The sequence below is a fragment of the Micromys minutus genome, assembly GCF_963924665.1.
Source record: "Micromys minutus genome assembly, chromosome: 21".
In the NCBI taxonomy this organism is placed as follows: domain Eukaryota; kingdom Metazoa; phylum Chordata; class Mammalia; order Rodentia; family Muridae; genus Micromys; species Micromys minutus.
In genome coordinates, this window is record NC_137956.1 from 24,925,604 (window position 1) to 24,949,055 (window position 23,452).

The window sequence follows — 23,452 nt, forward strand, 5'->3', positions numbered from 1 at the left end:
ACAACTGGATGTTCAAATAACCTTCACTGAGATGAGTGTACAGTGAGCAACAACACCAGTTTTAATGGTTTGACATAACTCAACGTTATTTTTCAAAGGTAAAATAAACTTTGTAGAATCAAAGCTTCATCCAGTAACCTCAAGCATACTATCTTCCTACTGAGCTACACAATTACAAACACTGTTCAGATTTTCTTATGTTTTGTGAATATATTCCATATTTTGAGTTGGAAGGGACATTCAGATTGTGGAGTCTTAAAGTTCCAAGGTCGAGAGACATGGCTGCAGCACCCCCTGCTGGTATCAAAGTCTTGAAGCGTGGCCATTTCAATTTTCCCTGGCGAGACAGAAACATTTTCATTCATCAAATGCTTTTTAGATGTCCATTTTGAGGCTGGAGAGACTATTACCATGTGAGCCATAGATTTGAACAGGAACAGAAGGGAACAAAAGAGTGAAGGGTGTGTACATTATAAAATGTAAAGCAAAGTAACAGGAACTGAAGCGTGACACATGTTCTTTGTAGCTTGGTGTACGTCATATGGAAATTTTTGTTTGAAGAAAGAGGACTTGCTTAATCACACTTATCTCAGAAATCCACACATAATATGCCCAAAGTCTAAGTTATAAACTACCCCTATTCTCCAACCCATAGCAAGTCCCAAGTGGAAGTAACTCACATATCCTGAGTGCTACAACTGTAGATATGCACCGACACACCCTTCTTTCTCTCGGTGCCATAGATCTCAAGATTTCTCCTGACCACTCTGCATGCTGATCTCCATCTGGGGGTGCTTCTGGGAATGTACCACTGACAATGTCTCTTTCTGAATGACAGTCCTCTGTGCAATGCTCAGTGTTTAAATAAAAGATTCTTTGGTCTCTTCACAGACATCTTTTATAGACACTAGTCTCAGACTTATAAAGTATCCCCACAGTAGATATTAGCTATCGGATCATGGAACTTCATTTCAGCCAACGAGATGCAGCTCATTTTTGCTGACATACTTCAGGTCATCTGTGGGTTAACTTCTGTACCTACTAGATCTGTATTTTTTTGTTTGATTTTGTTTTCTCCAAGTGCTATGTTATAGCCTTAAATAACTGAAATGGGCAATGGTTTAAGACCTAATAAATCTTAAGCATAAAGAGACCCGGTAACAAATGCTACAGTTCAAACAGCATTATACATATAATCTATTACATTGTAGGCAAATAAATTGCATGGCCACAGCAAGTAAATCTGGCAGGATGCTTTTATGCAAGCAGTCATAAAGGTGCCAGCAGGAAGAACTGTACATGCTGAAATCGAATTTCATTGAGTCACTGATCCATCCATTTTTACTCTTCAGATTATTGTTTATGTTGAAAGTTTGTCAAATAGCAACATAAAATCACTGAAACCCCAAAGTCCAGGGATCAACCGAAAAATTAGATTGTTTTCAAAATAAATCAAAATATTGCTTTCTTGCATGAAATGGAGTTAGTGCCAAGTGAAGAGAAAGAGCCAAAATGCTACTGTTTGAGTGAAAGTCACTCTACTGCTCAATTTATAGTCTAATAAGTAAAGAGAAAACCAAATATACTGCCTCAGAAAAATGAACAGAATAATATTGACAGAATTAATTTTATCAATTCACATCAAATAACAACTATGTATACATTGTCAGGTGATACCCAGGCCCTCAGTGAGATCAGCATTTACTTGGACAGGTCTGATTTTGCAGGGGAGGGCTGAGCTCCTTACCTGTATTAGACACATATATGAGACAGACATTTTGTTGTTGTTTTGTTATGGAATCCTTGTAGTAGGGAAGGAATGCTGTTTGTGATCAGTTCACTTTGTAAGACATGATGTTTGGAAAAGGGCACCAGCATTGGTGCTGGGTATTAATTAGCATCACAGAGAAACAGTTCCAGAACGCAGCTCTACACAGGTCTTGTGGTTCAACCAAATACTCCCTCGCAGTACCCCAGTGCTAAAGGGAGAGGTAGAGGCTGTGATAACATTTTCAGTGTAATGGTGATGTTTTCAAAAATTCATGGAGTTAAACAAACAGACAAACGAAGCAGCTGATGTTTCATAAAGTAAAGCCCATTTCTGTAGCTACTGGAACATATCAGTTGTGTGTGTGTGTGTGTGTGTGTGTGTGTGTGTGTGTGTGTTTAAAATTGTAAGACAAAGTCTTTGAACACATGTATCCTGTCTGGTGTTAGGATACATGACTACTTCTCTGCAACTCAATTATAATAAACTCCTGTTCCATCGTTTTTGTGCTTTCTGATCTCTTTATTTTTTACTCCAAAAGGTTTAACTTACTAATAAAACGATCCTGTTAAATTGCATTGTCAGTGTCAGAACAGCCTCCATATTAACAAGTATGCAAGCAGGTTTTTCAGATTTGCCTCTTTATTTCTGTACTCACTGGTTTTGTGTCAACTTGACTCAAGCTGGAGTTGTCGCAGAAAAAGGAGCCTCCCTCGAGGAAATGCCTCCATGAGACCGGATATAAGGTATTTTCTCAATTAGTGATCAAGGTGGCAAGGGCCTAGCCCATTGTGGTGGTGCATCCCTGGACTGGTAGACCCGGGTTCCTATAAGAAAACAAGTTGAGCAAGCCAGAGGAAGCAAGCCAGTATGCAACATCCCTCCATGGTCTCAGCATCAGGTCCTGTGTTCAAGTTCCTGCCTTATGTTTTAGTCCTGACTTCCTTTGATAATGAACAGCAATGTGGAAGTAACTGAATAAACCCTTTCTTTCCTAACTTGCTTCTTGGTCATGATGTTTCGTGCAGGAACAGAAACCCTGATTAAGACAATATCTCTCAATAATTTAGATTGATATAATAGAAATATCTGCATAAATAATATAGAATGTGGACAGTTTTCAACAAACCACAGTAATTTATTTAGCATCTTTATCTCATGACTCTGTTTTCAGGGAATATACTTTAAGATTGTTCAGTTTGGTCTGTACTTATGTCTCGGCATCCGTTACTTCAGCATCTGTCATTAATGCCATCCCTTGTTACCTTTCCACTGTCTGGATACTACATGATGCCATGCATCCCACAGCATCGCTTGCATCTTACACTCTAACCACTAACTTTTTAAGTCAAGATTTAATGTATACATTACAATTACATGTAAATATATACAGATAAGTCTTGATTTATATCCTGATTATGTTTTCTTTCTTTTTATGTCATTGAGCATTAATAGATACTTAATTCTACTCACTGACTTGACAATTTTCACAGTTCTGAATGGTTCAACCAAAGCTGTGTGCAAGTATGATAAAAGCTGCCCTCAGTAGTGCCAGGCTCCTGTGTGCATGAATAGCCTTGGTTGCTCAAAGAAATTTATCTGAATCCTTCTGCCCTTGCCTGATTATCACTCTTGGATTTCTTGTGTGCCTGCTATAAAAACACACCAAAGTTCTGCCATTCCCTGAGAATCCTGTTCTGTGTCATATTTTATTTTTTGCTGGAGGGGTGTGGTGTATATTCTGGTTACTGAGTATCTCTCTGTCTTTGCCTCTGTCTGTCTCTCTGTCTCTCTGTGTCTCTCTGTCTCTCTCTGTCCGCCTCTGTCTCTCTTTCTTTCTCATTGCTTTCTTTTTCATATACAAAGAAACTTTGAGAGAAAATGTGGTTAAGAAGTTGAATATGGATAGACTATAATTTTAGATTATTACTTGATAAACTTTCTAAGTACAAAAGTTAAGATTGACGTCTGCTTTTTGTTGGGACTTTGAAGGTATTGCATCATTATAAAATTTCCACTGTGGCTGTCAATAATTTTCATACTGCTCAAGTTTCAAATTTTTGGTGTAGTATGTGATATGTTTTTCTCAGGGGAAATTTTACTGTTATATTTGAAGTAAATTTTTCTCATCCTCTTGCAGTCTTATGTCATTCCTTGTAACTGGCATTTTAGAAGTCATCCTATCTGGAGAATAATTCCAATTTGTAAATTTTGTTACTGTTGTTGTTTCCATATTAATTTTATTTCAAATGTCATATCTATTCTGACTTTCTCTTATTTTTATTAACTGAAAATTAGGCCTCCACATTTTATCATCATCATCACCTGTGTCTCTTTATAAAATATTGTTTAAACGTTATTGTGTTAGAATTATATTTGTTTTTTCTGTAGATTATATTTAAAAATTCACAGACTTTTATGTTTAGAAATATCTCTAAATAGATCTTGCTATTCTTTCAAATGGTGTAGCAAGATGTTGCATGGAATGTTAGGTCCTATTGGTTAGCTTTTATTGTCAACTTGATACCACCTAAAATCACTTAGAAAAGGAGTGTCAATGAGAGACTTTCTCCAACTCCATCATCTATACTCCTCTCTCTCAACACACACACACACACACACACACACACACACACACACAAACACACATACACACACAAACACACACACATACACATCTATCATTCTATTCTTTTTTTCTTTCTGACACGTACTGTTTCATGTGCTAGCTTATAATGGCTGAAGAACTGAGGGCAGGGGCACCTTGCTGATTTATAAGCAGGTTGTTGGTGTAATGCTTCTTGACACTGGGCAAATGCTCATATCAGATGCAACACTCAGAGCTGGTTATTTCAACCTTTGTCCAGCCCTTCTCTATCTCTCTACCCCTCCTTTTCTATTCCCAATCCATCAAGTCCTGTGTGTATCTTCTGAATTCTGTCTAGTTCTCCATTCTGCTTCATGAATAACTTATTTTAATTGGTAAGTTCACCTGGAGGCTACATCTCCCAGATAATAGAAGATACATCACTGAAGGCAGTTTTCCTGTTGAAGCTTTTGGCTGACCTAACATTTTACAAGGCATAATTCCACTTGATTTCTGGGTCAGATCATTCCTTCTTATTGGACAAGCACTTTTTTTGCTACAGTTAAAACTCTCAATATACTTATTCTACAGCCATCTTATCGAAACTGAGATGAATGGGTATCTTTGTATAAGAGATATTAGCATATGTTACAGAATCTACCTGTGTATCCAAGTTAATGACCTTTTACCTAGTAATTCTAAAGGTCAGAGTTTTTTTTTTTTTTTTTTTTTACTATGATGTACACAGTAAGGAGTCTTGATTTGCTGCCTCTGTGTGAAACTATTTGGCTGATAGACAAAATCACCAGCTATGAGAAAAGAAAGCTATACTTTGAATACTGACCATTGCTCCATAACAATGGCCATGCTCCCTAGATATGCAGTGATAGTCTTTCTCATCTGATAGAATGAATGGGCTGATAAACTCAATTCAAACGTTATTAATAAGTTATAATGGTCACTGTGAGTTTCATTTACTTCTGTGATTTTTATCATGTGTCCTATAAAGTCCTATGATACTTTCTTTGTCATGTTTGTATATTGATCATCTTTGATGAGTCAATAAGGAAATAGTAAGTTGAAATCTGCCACTTTATTTTAAACCTGCCACTTTGTTTTAAATACATTAAGTTTGTATGAGCTATCAGAATGCAGAAAAAAAGAGATTTTCTAACAAGAATCATTATAAGAATGTCCTCTAGAGGGATCCAGTTTATTGCTTTATAGCTATGAATTTAGCATTGTTCTATGTTTTTATTAGATATTAGATTGTAGAAATATTTACTGCCACAAAGAAAGAATAAATGAATGAAAAGAAAGAAGAAAGAAAAAGTAGGAAGGAAGGAAAACACAAATGATGGAATTTTCAGCTTATCCAAAAAAGATGCATTTTAATATGATACAGTACATTTTCATGAAAACAAAACTGATTTTTCATGTATGGAATGTAGAAGGCTTAACTTGTTGGTTGAATTTAACATGCCCACTATGTTCAGTCATAACTGGTTAATTGGCTTTCCCCAATTAAGCAAACAATTATGCTTAATTATCTGAGGAAGATTTTTAACATGGTGACAAATTCTAAAGTACAGACTAGTTTATATACTGCTGCATATGAATCATTAATGTGTTTTCCACTCCTTAAAATAACACCACTAAGGCAGTGGTTCTCAACCTTCCTAACACTGAGACCTTGCAATAAAATTCTTCATGTTGTGCTGACCACAACTGTAAATTTATTTTGTTACTACTTCATAAGTATAACGTAGCTGTTATGAATTGTAATATAAGTATCTGATATGCAGAATATCTGATATTTTACCACTATGGAAGGGTCATTTTACTGCCAAACAGGTCAGGACCAGGGGTAGAGAACCACTACATTAAGGTGACCCTGCAGTTCAGAGCTCTTGCTGGGCAGAAGACCTGGGTTTGGTTCTCGGCTCCCAAGCAGGCAACTCATACTTGCATGTAACTCCATGTCTAGGGGTTCTGATTGATTTGCTCTTTTCACTTCTAGTATTACCACAACTATGTGGTACATATAAAATAAACAGACATGTGTGTGTGTGTGTGTGTGTGTGTGTGTGTGTGTGTGTGTGTGTGTATACCATTAAAAATAAAAACCACTTCAGTTATACATTATGAAAAAGACTAATCATGAATTTAGAAAATTATGAATGCGTATGTGTCAGGCTATTTGTGTATTGAATCACTTATACATTTTTATTGTGATTTATTGTGAAGAGAGAATGATGTGATTACACTATAATTTCAAACAAAAATTATTTTAAAAAATGGTACAGAAGATGAGAGCTGGGGTGATAGGTGAGCACTTATGAGCAACATCTGTTCTTGTAGAGGACCTATGTTTGGCTCCTATAGCCACACTGGGCAGTTTACAGCTAACTCCTACTCGAGAACTGGGTTCCAAGACCCTTTTCTGACCTCTACAGGCATCTGCATGCATACAACATACTCAAACAACATACAAACATACATATAAAAATAAAATATTTTAGTAAATGATACACAAGGTTAAAATAAAGGTACAAAATTAAAACTGTGAGTTTTTTGTTTGTTTGTGGTTTTTTGTTTGTTTGTTTTTGTTTTGATTATAGAGGTTTCTATACAAATTTATAAAGATCAAGAAAGACTATTCCCCATACTTACATGGGAGAGTATATTCCTTTTTTAAGACTTATGTTTGCATATGTGCCTACGTATATGCGTGTGCATGTGTGTGTGTGTGTGTGTGTGTGTGTGAGTGTGTGTGTGTGTGTGTGTGTGTGTGTGTGTGTGTGTGTATTGTGCTTGCATGTACATGCGTACATGTGCAAAGGTCAGAAAATGATGTCAGATCATTTGGAGCTGTGGTAACAGGCAGTTGTGAGTCACTTGATGTGGGTGATGGAAGCCATGCTCTGGTCCTTTGCAAGCATAGCCAAGCACTCTTAACTACTGACCCATCTCTTAGGTTCCAAATAAAATACATTTTTGTTATACATTACAGATAGATACAACTAGCCCCTAAGCCAGTGCATCTCATGATTGGCTTCATGTTGCAACCACCTAAGGAGCGCCGCAAACTGGCCAAAGTCTGGCTTCTCAGATCCATCGGACTTGGTTGGTCTGAAGTCGAGTCAGGACCTCAACCTTATCTAGTCTCTCAGTGGTCACTGAAGTTTGACCCACCTCCTTTTAAGCATTTATGGTATATTCATTTTTGTCCATTTCAGCTAAGAAAATTGTTTATAAAATAATTAAAAGTAAACTAATGGTGTCTGAATAATTTTTAAAAAAATATTCTAAATTTAAAAATACTGAACTTTTTAAAGCTTTTACATGTACATCCACACAGACACAGATGTAGATATGTATACACACACACACACACACACACACACACACACACTAAAATAAAAAAAACATAAGAGTTATACATTGCTAACTATATTCAGGGTAAACACTTTAAAAATTTTAAATGCATAAGTATCAAACGATTTGTGTTTTGATTGTTTTATGTTTTCTTTTTGTGATTTAGTCTTTAAATCTTGATTTACTTTGAGTTGTATTAAAAGTAACAATAAATTTCTAAAATTTATGATAATTTAAAAATAATGATAAAATTTTTTTTCTCTTACAACTTTATTTTTAAAAAAGATGGATACATGTACAGATTTTTAAAGGCATTTTGGCATAACACTATATGAATATACTTTTGTCAGTACTTAATTCTTTTAGAGGTTTGATAGCATGCATTGAAATCCCACTGGTTACCATAAGCATAAAGTACATGTAGGACAGAATGTAACATGGAAAGTCAGTTTTCTTAGTGTGTATAGATTGAACATAATAATGATAAAATTTGGTGTGCCTTGCTCTTTCTGTTTCTAATGGATTCCCTTGATGGATGTTATTAAAGTCCTAAAATGAAATCGCCTGTCTTTAGGCATTTTTATCTTCCAAGAGGATTTTGGTGTGTTTATTATTGTAAGGAGTCCAAAGCACAGAACACGCATAGTTCCATTAAAACTTTCTCTTTGGTCAAGTAGCCTGACACAAATTATTTTTGATATTTGGTTAAAACACAAAAAATAATGTGAGAAAGAAAGAGAAAGAAAAAATAAGAGAGAGTGGTCATATAGAGAATCAGAGCCAAATGTCTTTAGATCTTTATAAGCATACTGTAGATGTTGGTTAATCCACAGAGCACACACAGTCTGCAGGATGGAAGTCTAGAAAGGTAGTCCCATTGAATACAGTCCCATTGAAAGAGCTGTTTCACTGGCATATCAGGAAACAAGCCAATGGAAGTACCCAACTAGAAAAAGTCTTACTTTCTTCCCTTCTGGCTTTTTGTTCTATTTGATCCCTTACAGTCTGAAAAAGTGCCACTGAAGACAAGGCTGAGTCCTAATCTAAGCCCTTCCACAGGTTTCACGCTTGCTTTCCCTAGTTACTCCATTTTATAACATATCCATTGGCTGCATTTTTATTGGAAATTATTTGCATTTCCATTTCAGATGTTATAACTTTCTCACAATCCTATCCCACTTCCCCCTCCCATTGCCTCCATGAAGGTGCTCCCTCTCCCAACCACCCTCTCCCATCTCAGCACCTTGGCATTCTCCTTCACTGGGAAAACAAGCCTTTCACTGGAACAGAGGCCTCTCCTCTCATTGATGTCAGAAAATGCTATCCTCTGCTGCATATGTACCTTGGTCCATGGGTCTCTCCATGCAAATTCATTGGTTGGTGCTTTAGTCCCTGGGAGCTGTGACAGGTTTGTATAGTTGATTTTTTTGTTCTTCCCATGGGGTTGCAGACCCTTTCAGCTTCTTCAGTCTTTTTTCTAGCTTCTTCATTAAGGTCCTCATGTTCAGTCTGACAGTTAGCTGCAAGCATCCTCCTCAGTATCAGTATTGCTCTGGCAGAGCCTCTGAGGATGCATCTATATCAGGTTCTGGCCAGGAAGCACTACTTGGAATCAGCAGTAGTGTGTGGATTTATTGGGTGCATGTGGGGTATATGCACAGGTGGGGCAGTCTCTGGATGATCTTTTCTTCAATCCCTGCTCCTCTATTTGCAGCTAATGATTCTTCTTTAAACGTATATACACTTAAAGAGGAATCATTAGCTGCATCTTGATTGCAAAAGCTAAAGCAGAATAATTGTATGTGGAGATCATTTGCGGTTGCTTGTCAAGAATTTGACACTGGGCTAGGCAGGACAGAGAAGTAAGATTAGGCAGGAATCTGATTTTAGGCGAGAAAAAAGTAATAGGCTTCAGGCAAGCGTATGGCTTTGGCCTAGGACAGGGAAGTAGGCTCAGATAATTTTGGTCACCTTACAAGCCCTTAGAAACAGTGATCATGGGACTTTGTTTATTGCCTTGCTTGTTCCAGATAACTTATTACACACATAAGGACTAAGGACACACATAATGTCCAAGGACTAAGGACATCCACATGTGTATTCTATTAAAAAACATTGTATTAAAGGACATGACAGCACATATACACCAATCAGCAGGGCACCTGGTACAGGAGTCACAGACCACACTGGCATTTCCAGTGCTCAGATTTTTGGGTATGGATCCAGCTGTATGACTTAGAACAGGCAAGTGATGAGGTTTAGTTGACATCTAACTCACTGCCTTGTGTGTCTTTATACTTGTATAAGCATTCTGCTCTAACCTTCACTGAGGCTCTGTTGCTTCTTTAGATCCTGGTGTCCATTCTCTTGTCCATGTATTCTGGGCTGATAACCTATAATCCAGTGGTTGAGCTGGGTATGGTGGCACATACCTGTAGTTCTAGCACTAGAATGGCTGAGGCTGGAGTACCAAGAGTTCAATGTCATATACAGAAGATAGTATCACATCAGGCAGCCTTTAGAATCCTTCTGTCTTCTCTTCTGAAATGTAAGAATCATAGTTATAGGTGCTGTGAAGTGGAAACTTGAGGGTTCTTTGGGAAGTCAGTTGGAATGCTGTTTTGATGGGGCAAACATGTTTTTGCTAAGTGGACAAAGTGTGAAAGGCTAAGGCCGACTCTTAAAGGAACTTTTCGAAGAAAAGACACAGAAGAGACCATGTTCTGCTAAAGCAAGCATGTGAACGGACACATGATAAAGGGTCCTTTGATAATGACATACATGTACTGGTTTGACTTACATTGTGTGGTTGAGCTGCATTTGTTGAGACTCCATAGAGAGAAACAAATGAAAAATCTTCTGGTGGTGTGCTGCAGTTTCTTGATACTTCCACAGGCTCTGGCTGATTGGATACACCTGCTGAGTCAAGAGAGCTGCTGAGGCGAGGCACATGGAGGATGGGTGGTGTTTGGTGGATACAAATAGGGTATAACAGCTATGTTATATATGTGTCATGGTCTAACCATATTATGATGGTTTTCTCCACTTTGTCCAGTTGTGGATTTCTGTGATGATCTGTTGTAAAAATATATTACACAAAAAGCTGGAGGTAATTCATGGCTGCTAAGAGAGAAATTCAGTCTTCCAGGGATGAGCACATTAATAGGTTATAGAATTCCAAACTACCATCCTTAAATACATACACAAACAAGAACACTGCATAAATTCAGAAGGTTGTGTTTATATGCACAGGTTTATATAAACATTTATGTATATAAGAATAATAATTTCAATATTGAGACAAATAAAGGAGAACATGGGAGGAGTTGGAAGAGGAGAGGGTGGGGTAAAAATAATAGAAATACAAGACTCATATAAAAATTCTCAAAAAAAAGTAAAACAAAAATTTTAAACAGCCTAATGTCCAGGCTAGCTTGTGTTACAAAGGGGGACATTTTCAAAATCCAGACTGCAAAACAAACAATTTGAAATATGCTTTGATTGCCTGAAATAACTCTTATTTATCAGGCAATGTCCTAGTACAGAGTGAACCCAAACTAGAGAATATCCATAATGAAGGAATGTCTTCTAAAAGATTTGTTTATTTATTTGTATGTATTGAGGGGCAGGAGGGTGTGTACCTGTGCACATTGGGAGCACAGAAGAGAACAATAGGTATCCCCTATGACCCCTCATCTACTTTGAGACAAGGTCTTCACTGAACCCAAGACTCATGTTTTCTTAGCTATTATAAAAGTCAGCAACCATCAAAATCCCAGCTATGACTGCCTTACAGTTGGAATTACAATCAAGCAGTAGATATGTGACTTAAGGCAATATATTCTGTGCAGACATATACATTAGAAAGAATCCCATAAAGTGTGGGATACAATGAAAACCCTAATGCATTTGGTAAAAAGAAAAGCTCAAGTGGAAACTTCATGGGACTTTTAATACTTTTCAAATATACCGCACTATATTGGCATCTCTGTGCAATATTTATATTCTTACCTCAGGACTTCAGTGATGTTCCTTGGTATAAAGATCCCTGATGTTGTATGCTTTAAAATTTGTTTTGCTAACTTTCATGAGACTTCAGAAGTATTTGTTCATCATATGAGACGTTGGGGACCCCAGCCTGGGCCAAGGTCCCAGGTGCCACAGAGCTTGTCAACTTTGAATTTAAACAGTTTGCAAACTGTACTTTCAAACTAAAACATAGCCACAGGATAAGTTTGTAAGAGGTGAACAAAATTACTGTACATCAAAGGTGGCATTTAAAAATGCACACAAATCAAAGTGCTTTGGTTATATCTTACATTTATATGATCTTTTAGCAGGCATGAAAACATATGAAATGAAAACGTGTGTAAGTTCAGCTATTATAAATGAATAAGAGGCTGTAGTTATAGATATGAAAGGCAATGGAATTAAAAGAACATGTTTTAGGAGTCATCAAAAGAATAGACGTTCTTATGAAATGGACATACTTCTAAACTATTATCAAAGGCTCACACTCATCTCTAACAAGTAAAAACTTGAATGGATCATTAGACAAAAATAATTAATCTCTTTTTTTCAGAAATTCATTTATTTATTTTACATATGTGAGTACACTGTCACTCTCTTCAGACACACCAGAAGAGGGCATCAGATTCCACTACAGATGGTTGGAAGCCACCATGTGGTTGCTGGGATTTGAACTCAGGAGTCTCTGGAAAGAGCAGTCAGTGCTCTTAACAGCTGAGCTACGTCTCCAGTTGAAACTTTTTTTTAACACACAATTTGCTCAGCGTGCACAGTCCTTTGTGTCTTATTGCTGATTTCCCTGAAATGGATGTATTTTTTTTTATCCTTCCTTCTACACTGTTCTATCTTAGGTTTTGCTGGTTTTGCTTTCCGCGTCTTCTTCCTCCAGTTCCCTATTATCATAGTTCAAGTCTTAGATTCTTCTTTATGTATTATAAACAAGTAATTTATAAAAGTGAGTGTTTATCCTCACTATTTTTATTGTTTTGAATGAATAATTTGTGATCCATTCAGGCTGCTGCTCCTTTGTAAGCATCACAGAGTGGGCAGGTAACCAGTGCACCTTCTCCTGCAGACTTTCCTTGTCGGACATGGTGGACATTGCACATTCAGACAAGGTTTCTTATTGTGAATTGCTTAGGCAATGGTGAGAGGGTGTCTGCTGTATTCACTATGTGCACATATCTTGTGAAAAAAATATTGTTAACATTTATCTTAATCTACACATTTAATCCATCCTTCTAGTACCAGAGGACTAGATGTATACTTTCACAGATCAACAAAGTAAGTTGGTCTTACTGTCCTGATCACCTCTATGTATTGGGGGAGAAAAGTAGGCTCTATGTATGAAGTTTCATTTTTTTTGAAATACTGACAAACAAATCTAGTGGTTTATTATTTTTCTAATGATCAAGAAAATTACTATAAAAACATATTTTTTTTTTTTAAAAATCTCTTTATCAGTACAAAATCTTGTGAATCTACATGACCATCAAGGTTTATCCAAAACAGTGAAAATGTTCTTTGCTTCTTTGGGTGTGTGTGCGTGTGCGTGTGCGTGTGCGTGTGTGTGTGTGTGTGTGTGTGTGTGTGTGTGTGTGTGTGTGCATTCCATTCATGTGCACAATGGTCATCAGATATGCTGATCTGTCACTCTCTGCCTTATTCCCTTAAGACATGTTCTTTCAGAAAATCTGGACCTAGATTGTCAATGAGCAAACCCCAGGGATTCCTCTGTCTCTGTCCTCCTAAGACACTTTAGTTAAAGGTACACACATAACCATACTTAGCTTTTCAGACAAGTTCTGGGGGTTCAAATCCATCCATTTAAATCTTCATGCTTGAGGAGTCTTATGCACTGAGCCATGTCCTGAACCTGTCTCTACTTTATTTTCTGGATAAGGTTTCTCATTGAAACTGTAGCTTGCAGATTCTTTCAGGCTGGCTACTAGTAAGTCTTGGGTCCTCTTGTATCTACCTCTCCAGTGTAAACATTGCCTGTTCAGTACTTATGGAGGTACAGAGAATCAACCTCAGGACCTCAGGCTTACATGGCAAGTAGTTTACTGAGTGAGCCCTCTACTTTGATTCTTTTTTTAATGTTGATTTTTTACTTTGTGTGTGAGAGTGTTTGCCTGCACCTATGTGTATGCAATGGGTGCCCGCCTAGAGCAGAGGAGGATGTTGGATCTGCTGGAACTGGAGTTAGGGATGGTTGAGAGCTGCATGTGGATGCTGGGAACAGAATTAGGTCCTCTGAAAGAACAGTCAGTGCTGTTAAGTACTTAACTGTGTCTCCAGTCCTGACTTTAAATATTAATAAAAGTAACATTTTTAATTAAAAAAATCAGCATTTTGCAAAACTTGTAGAACTATGTCAACCTAGAATCAAATCTTCCATACTGTGTTTGATTATTACTCAAATAATTCTATAATTTTGATGTAGTGAGTGCCCTTAGTTTGTTTTTTAAGAAATAAATGAACAAAGCAAACAAAAAAGAAAGGAGTTTATAGCCTTTGAAATTCAAAACTGAGGATTATGCATTATCAAATTAAAAATCTAACATTTGACTTTGTTTTCTTAAGCACTGACTAACTTCTGTGCTTTCACTATTGACTATATATTACATACTGAGATTTTTCACCGTGATAATTTTTACCTATTATCCTTTCATTTGTGGCTGAGTCTAGAAGCATACATAAAGCTTTTCTTCTAAGTGCACCTTTATTAACATTCTACCCATATATCCAACAACATGAAGACAATGAAATCTGATTAAAAATTTGATTTGCACGTGTTTGGTTTCCAGTGGGGATAAGGGACTATGGTACATATTTTATATACCAAATTATACCTGGCCTTGAGGTTTTCCCAGAATCCCTTAGTCCCTATCTGGCATACCCTGCCCTCAACCTTGTATTCTCTAGTCCAAGAACCTTCTCCCAAAGGCTCTTCCTTATACAATTAAGACACTTTTTTCTTTCTTCTTTATCTGTGTGGACGCTGTCCGCACCCCTCCACCCAACTTTCCTGGCCTTGGTCCTCGAGGCCAGTGAACTCAGCCTGTGAGAGAGCAGCTTCCCAATAAGTTTGACTTTAATATAATCTAATCTGATTTGAATTGGCTCATTGGTGGCAGCAGAGAAATAACCTATTAGTAGGGCTTTTAAATGCCTCTGAAAAATAGTGTAAGAGTGTTTGTTTCAATGTATTAATAAATCAGTTCTGAGCTGAGGTTCTGCAGGTTTTAGTTTTGATGCTGACTTACTCAGCTCTTGATCATCAGCAACTATTGTGTGCCAGGAAAGCATTGGGAAAACCTTTGTGAAGAGATCTAAAAGACTTAGCAGGAGCCTGTTTCACAGACGGCCATGGTTGCCTTTGTCTCACTTCTTTATATGTTCTGTGTTTGCAGTATGACTCTTTTTTTAATACGGCAGCACCAACTGGACTCAGTGTATTGATATTTTTCCTGCTGCTGTGGTAGAGTTCCCTGACCAATGCCACTTATAAAAGAAAGAATTTAATTGAGTTTATAGTTACAGGGAAAAAAAGCACAAACTATGCACCACCCTTCCTAAAGAGAGGAATTCGTGAATAACAGAAAACCAGTGGACGAAAGTGAGCAAGACCCAAGGCAGCAGGGCAAACTCCACATCCTATACTACCATGTCTGATATCAAAGGGTCTGTGGAGGTAGTTCTTTCCTCCCAGCTGTGAGGCTGCAACCCACTTCTTTCTCTTGGACTGGTTCTATTCCATGTGTCAATTCTCCTTGGTATATCCTCTAACACTTAGGGGCCTTCAATTCAGCCCAGCTTCCTCTTTAACAATTTCATGGAACTGTTTTTATAAGGGCTTCCATGCAGGACCTCCCTACCTAAATGACATTCCTTAAGTGGGGATGAATTCACACCCCCTCTTCTCACCTAATGGCCCGATTCTGTAAGGGTCCATGATTAAGCACAGAATGATGCCCTGGACTCAATAGGTAAACACAAAGAGTATTTTAGTCCAGAAGTCCAGCATGCTAGAGTCTCATTTCCAAGACAGACACCCAAGTGAGCTTGCAGACCTGATTTAAAGCACACTAGGAAATTCCAGGGTAGGTGAGCTCTATGTCAATCTGTTGGGTCTGTCTCTATGGATATTCTCCATATGGGAATGGAAACTTGCTGGGGAGGTCTGGGAATTGTTACTGAGGAAGTAGCTGAGAAGGTCTCTCGAAACTGCTGCTGACCCATTGTCATTGCTGCTGACCAGGTGGCTGGGACATTCCTTTTCCTGGGCCGGAAGGCTGGAGCCAGAGTTTTTTTCTATTAGTAATTGAGTTGCATGGGCTTGCCTCGACTTGCCCAGGCTTTAGGCCTACTCTCTTTAACTGCCAATTTGAAGTCTGTCATGGAATCAGCCTAGCCTCAATACTAAAGGCAGAACCATATGAACAATGTTGCCAAGTTCATCTGCCTCCTGAAGATGGCACCTGGCCCCTTTAATCATATTTACAGCAGCTTTTCTTTGTTGTTGCTTTTGGAGGAAGATAATTCCTTAAGCCTTGTTTATTTGTTTCACAGGTTGAAAGCTTATCTATGTGGGGTCTTTCCCTGAGGGCATACCTCTCTATTTCATTTCTAATCCAGCTTCTTCTTAATCTGTTTATCTTTTTCAGTACAACCCTAGGATTCAAGATTACATTCCCTACTTCTCTTTTATCTATTTTTTGTTCCACTTTCTCTTTTTTTATTGTATATCTGCATAAGATTACTAACAAGCATGCAACAGGCTCAATCTTGTGCCATAAAACCTCTTCCAGTAAAGAAATTAGAGTTTTTTCTTTCCTTTTTTAAATTTAGTTCAGGGCAAATTCTTGGGACAAGGACAGAAAACAGCTACATTCTTTTCTAAAGTACCACAGGATGTACCCTAGCCAAGTGAGATGCACCTTCACAGTAGGAATAACTTTCAGCACTACCATCTTTCACATTTCTAATAGGATGGTTCCATTAATCTCTGCTAATAGTATTCAACCACCTATCTAGTGCAACATTTCAACGTCTTCTGAATTTCTCAAACAACAGCATAGTCAGGCCTGTCATAAAAGTCTACTCTCTAGTATCAATTTCTGTATTAATTTCTTTTCTATTGCTGTCATTAAGCACCATAACCAAGGCACGTTATAAAAATTTGTTTAACTAGACTCCATGATAGTACATAACAAATATTTCTAAATATAATTAGTGTTCCCCTTCTCGTTAGGATATCAAGTATGCCTTAAACCTCGAAGAACAAAACCCTTGGGTCCATGATAACATAGCTTTTCTTTTTTTTTCTCTCTCTCTCTTTTTTTATTTTTTTTTATTTTTTTATTTTTTATTTAATGCTGAAACCTTGAAACCTGCCAGAGACTGGCATGGGTCTCTTCACGTGTCCTGTTTTCTGACCCTTATTGCAGCTCATTATCTAGAGCCAGAGTGCTCATTTAAATCAAGCACCACCTCCTCTGCAGTGTAACAAAGCTGAAGCTCCAAGGTTCCTCCTGGCCGCAAGAGTAAGCTCCATTCCTTACAGTAAGCCAGCGGCTGAACCTTCATACTGAAGCCATTGACTTCACCTAGGAAAACTGAAGAACTGCATCTGATGAGCACTTGGGAGTAGGAAGTACTTGTTCTGGTGCATACTTTTCATCTTATGCTTTTAGAAAATCTCAAAGAGTGCCTAGACAACAAAATAATCCATGCCTAAACCTTATAAGCGACTTTGTTTAAGAAGCTACAGATTGTGATCATTTGGAAACTATGATTTTTCTTCAAATATAAAATGAAACACCATGAGGAGTTACTGCTGTAAACCATGAACAACCCTTGTAATTCTGATAGTAAAACCCTTGTGATTCTAATAGTAAAATGACAAATGGAGTTCTATAGTATATTACCATAGTCATCACCTTTGAGATTTAGCTTCCTTTCCAGAAAATAGAGTTTCTGAATTTACAAACATAGAATAATTATATTTTATAAAATAAGCATTACCATTACTTGAAAGTCATTTTGAATTGGTATGTCTGAAAGTGCCACAAAGAAACTACCACTCACGCATGCAATAGACTAGAAGAGTGTTTTTATTTCCAGAAAGCAAGAAGCCTGCATTCAGGTGAACGCCACTTACATAAATGGAAACCCAGACAATGGGTCAGTAGTCTTTTATAGGAAGCCTGGGGAATCTTAGCAAAAGTAAGGTAATCTAAAACTTCATTGGCCCGTGTGGGAAAAGTTTCATGGATCAGTTTCTGATTTGCTGCTATGTTAGTTTCACTATATTTGGTGAGGACTCGAGGAAACTCCAGGAACTGTTTCAGCTCTGGGCTTATCCTCTCTTTGTCAGAGCCATCAGTGATTAACAGCCTGTTGTCAGTAGCTCCTTCTGAGGAGCTCAATCTGCTACCCTGGGAAACAAACTTCCATTCCCAAGGTTTTTATTTTTGTTTTATGAGGGGATATCTCAGAATTACAATATGTACACATCCAAATAAAAGTAGAACTGTCACAGTGTCTCTCAATGCAATACACCCCATTTAAATTTTGTTTCCAAAATACACTACAAAATAAACACAGTAAAATTAATTTTTCCACAAAACATTGGTTTAGCATAGTGTGAATTGATAAACACAGTGGTGTGTATCAACTAGAAAGGCACTTGGTTGGAAGTGCATTGTTTGAATAATGTGAATCAGTTGAACCAGAAAGGCTTCCTGTGGCAAACACAGTATTTTGGATCCCAGGTGTGATGAATCAGGCTGTGTGACCTTTCAAAGGTCATTTCTCTCTTTCAGCCTCAATTCTCATGGTTTTAGAAAGAAAGTCGGAAAACTATGGTTTAAAGTTATTCAAGAAAATGAAAAGCACACTCATACAAGGCAGCAACCTATGTTAGAAAAACTAGTACTCATCTAAAAGATGCAGAAAGAAAACTTTAAGTGGATGATCTGAAAAGAGGATGGTCACCAGAGCAAGGAGGTAGATGAGTTTATATGCTTTCTTGCGGTGCACTCCTCAACCAGTGAGGAAAGACGACCACCAGAGGATTCTTCTCAGATCACGCTTGATTGTGGGAGCCTCTTGATTGAAGGGAAGAGCAGGAAGCGAGGGGGGCCGAACTACCCTAGCTGTCCCCTTATATAGGGAGAAGCGCATACGGGCTTGCCATGATTGGTTGTCACCATTCTGCTGACACCAGAGGCCTCGGGATTGGCCGGAGATAGATTATGTACTGCGCATGAGCAGGGTGCAGCGCCTTAGCTGACAAGAGCATTACTATATATGGAGTTGTTTACCTCAAACCGTGAGGGAGCCAGCGCCATCTTGTAATGGCATCCGCATTCGGCTCCCCACACTTTCTCATACCAGTCATAGGAAGATACATTTCTTTTATTTTTATTCAGTTTAAAATTTTTATTTCAATTGTATACGCTAGGATCTTGAAGCTTAAAGTCCTGTCCATTGTAGTACATATTAAAATAAGCCCATGGTTATCTTGCTGCACCATGTATAAAAATTAAAAATCAAAACATTTATATAGTTGTTGGAATATTTAAAAACTTATGTATGAAATTTACTCAGAGTAATGTGTGATGTACACATTCAACTGTTATTGAGGTAAGTAAAATTTAGAATAAAATAATAGACTTGATGTAATAAATGCTATATTACTGAAAATATGAGATTGATTTATAATTAAAGTAACAGTCAAAAATTTAAATCTCTCTTGATAAAAAATTTGGCAAACTGTGAATATATTATCTGCTCTGATTTATCTGCTGTTAAAGTTTATCTATTCTCTCATATTTGTAACTTATATGAAATCTCCTGAAACTTCTTAAAATTCAGCTCATATAATACTGTGCCTAACTGTTTGAGCTAAGCATGAAGTGACAATGTGAAAACAAAGTCTATTTCCATCTACTTTGAAAATTCTAGGAAAACAGCCAACAGATTACATAAATCAAAACTCAGCACTGTATCCTAAGCAGATGGCTTTACATGTTAATGTGTTATTTAATGCTCTGTCCCTATTGACCAGTGGGAAGATAAGAACCTCTGTAAGGTCACAAAGACCTTCTGCTCACACCCTTTCCCTATTTCTTGGTGTCATTATGTCAACTGCTGGTGATAATTTAGACTGTGTGAGAAAAAAAAAAAACTGTACTTTGATTTCTTAAAAATATATCAAATATATTCGAGCAGAAATATTTTTGATAGAAATTCTGAGTATAAGGCAAAATAATGAAAATATCAGCTATCCCATAGGACTGAGATAAAAAATAAGTTAAAAGAAACCCACTCTTTTATAAGACTTTAAAATATTCTATAAATTTAAAATGAGAAAGATTATTCCCTTGAAGAAATATAAACTTAAGAAACTGATAAATATTTTAGAAAAAAATAATTTCACAAAATCTAGATATTTGATTTGTATTGATGAATCTTGGTATGTTAAAATTGGTGGATATCTCTGAAAACAAAAAAAAAAATGGAGAGAACAATATTAGGCTGATAATCAAGTTATATAGTATTTTTTCAGTTGAATAATTCAGAAAAGTTACCTCTACATAAACAACTCATACTTCTGAAAAGTTAAAATGGACATTTTGCCTAGCATGTTGATAAACACTCTATGACACAGAAAGGGCCCAATGTCCAAATTAAAGTGGGAAGCTCACTCAGTAAAATGGAGGGCAGTTTCAGGACTCAAAGTTTTCCTTAGACTTGTTGGTAAGATGACACAGAGAAGAAGATGCACCTTCCTCAGAAACCTGATTCTTGGACACTGTGACACAATAATGTGTCCTGAAATTTTCTTGATGATGCTGAAGTAAGAATTGTACCTCCTTTATATGTGTTTATAAAGAAAAGTTTTGAACACTGTAAGCAGAACATAACGGACCTTTCTATTAGGATCTTGGGAAAAAGTAGTGATGAAAACTATGCAGACTCAAGAAATTTCCCAGAGGAACAATATTAGCCACCGTGATAGAGACCATTCCTAAGATATTTTGACAAAAAAAAAAATGTAGCTTCTTTCTGTTCTAGTCTTAAGAACTTGCCTCAGGAAAATTTCAGAAGTAATCAACTAATCTCTTTGGTAGAAGAGATTTCCAGACAGTGTAATATTGACTTTGCTGCAGAGTTATTAGTAATAACTGTCTGCAGGTCTACAATGAAAAGAAAAACAAGTGGGCCAAAAATAAGTACAAACCTACCATTTGAAGAGAAAAAGTACAGTGGAAAACTTAATATTGTAGCCATGGATTGTGTTGAGAAAAAACAAAATTAAGGAGAAGTCTGAGCTACATTGGAGTAGAAGGAAGAGAACAGGCAGGGAAAGACTCCACAGAGCTAAGGTTGGGAAGAGACCAGCTCTAAAGAATTTTCTGCTTGTAGAAAGAATCAAGAATCAAATGTTCTGCAATTCATGGGGACCTAGTTCCACCCAAAGTAGGTAGCAAAATCTGGCAGTTGTCAACTTATGGTTCTGGCTTTAGAGTCAGGGAGAATTTGAGGTTAAAGGGGTCATGAAATCATTCTTTGCTTTAGAGAGCTGTTAAAGCTAGGAATATGACCTGAGCGGTCCTTTAGTGTATGAGTCAGTGAGAGTAAAACCTGTATTGACTAGATTACAAGAGGCTGGAGAGGCCAAATCTGTGCACTATTTACTAATGGGTGAAATAAACAGGAAGTGAAACCAAGAAAAAGGCAAAAAAAAAAAAATGCTGGCAGAGCAGAATCATTTAAGTCCTTTATTAGCAGACAAAAAACAGGATTTGGAATTTGCTCTATTAAGTTGTGGTAATGCTTCTGCCTTATAGTTCTTTACAAATCCCCCCATCCTCCCTGTTTTCAGCGTGTTTCTCATGTTCACATTTTCTTACCATCTTCAACATTTGTTCATCTAATTAACTCAGTATTTGTATTGTGATATTTTATACATGTGAGTATCTATGTGCTTGTATAAATATAGTTATATATATTTTTTATTTTTACTCAAGAGAGAAGTAGGACTTATTGTTTATTCCCAATAACTTTTAATTACTTATTCTATAGATATTTCAAAAATTGGTAGGCAATAAATGTGTATGGTTATTATTTCCAATATGAAATGAGAAAAACTTGTCTATACACTTTTTTTAATATGTCTTCAATGTTATTTTTTTTTATTTTTTTAGCCTTTGATCCTTATTATTAAGGTGAGATTGACAGAAAAATTGCACATCTTTAATGTGTATAAGTAAATAATTTGGGGGAAGGCCATGTAGATGTTAAGCCACAGCCACCAAAGTGGAATCAATCGCCGTTCACAGCTTTCATTTTCCACCACCATCATCATAATTAGCCATCATCATCACCTTCATAACCATCACCATCATCAATGCTATCAACATCATAGTCACCAACACCAGCATCATTATAATTGTGATTATTACAATCATCACCACTCACATCATCACCATCATTGATGTGACCATCATCATCATCAACACCAGCATCTTTAATCATTGCCATCATTACCATTATCACCACCCTCAGCAAGATCACCATCATTGTTGCTATCACGATCATCACCACCAACACCATCATCATCATTGCCATCTTCACCACCCTCAGCACCACCACCATCATCATTGTCATTACCTCCACCATCATCACTATCACCACAACCACCTCTAAACAGCATCATTGCATTGTAAGTTGTGGTCATGTTTCCATTATTAGTTTAAAACAAATCGTCTTGCTTGTCACATTAGTTATTCTCTGTGTGGTAAAAGCATGAAACATAAGCTTAATCTTCTTGTTTGCAAAATAGTCTTTCTAGCTTCAAATTCCAAAAGTTTTTCTACTAAAGGTTCATGTAAAAATGCACCACACAGCACAAGAACTGCTAATGTTTTCTGAGCAATTAGGTTGTGTCATGTCATTTGGCTTGTAAACTGACGAATATAGAATCCTAGAGTAGAGAAAGTAAAAGGGATTGTTTTCTCTGTCCTATGGAATGAGATGCCCTGATATCCAAGTGACATAAGACCAAAAATTTAGAGTTTAGGTGTAATTTTGATATTTAAAGATTCAGACTTTAGTCCTCCCCTTCCATTTGACTCTGGGAGAAATTATAATTATGGAAGCAAATTAAGGGTTATAAATGACAACTTTCTACTCAGTAGACTTCGGGTTGTACAGTTCAGAAAGGTCTTCAAACCCTGACAGAACTCCTTCCTGAACTACATAGGGCTGTAAGGAAGATGTGCTTGTGGAAATATGACAGCTGACTCTGAGTGACTCATTAGCTTAACTTAACAGACTCTATTGCCTCTTCACCAGAAAGAAATTTCTAGTATTAAGGTCATTTTATGGGTCCTATATGTCAAACTTTTAAACAGTATATTGAAAATTATTCTAATAATATATTAAAATTTCAGTTCAAATTTTTTATTTTCTTGAGTGATAACTTAATGAAGAACTTGTGTTCCAATTCTCAAGCAGCGGTAATATTTTCAATTATTATTTCCATCTGCATCAGTATTTGATTTATAAATTATGAACAATATAATAACATAACATGTGTATAGTCTGTATGCTTCTTAAAATAATTCCATTTATTGTTATATAATTTTTCATATATTCTCAATTAATAGAACTTC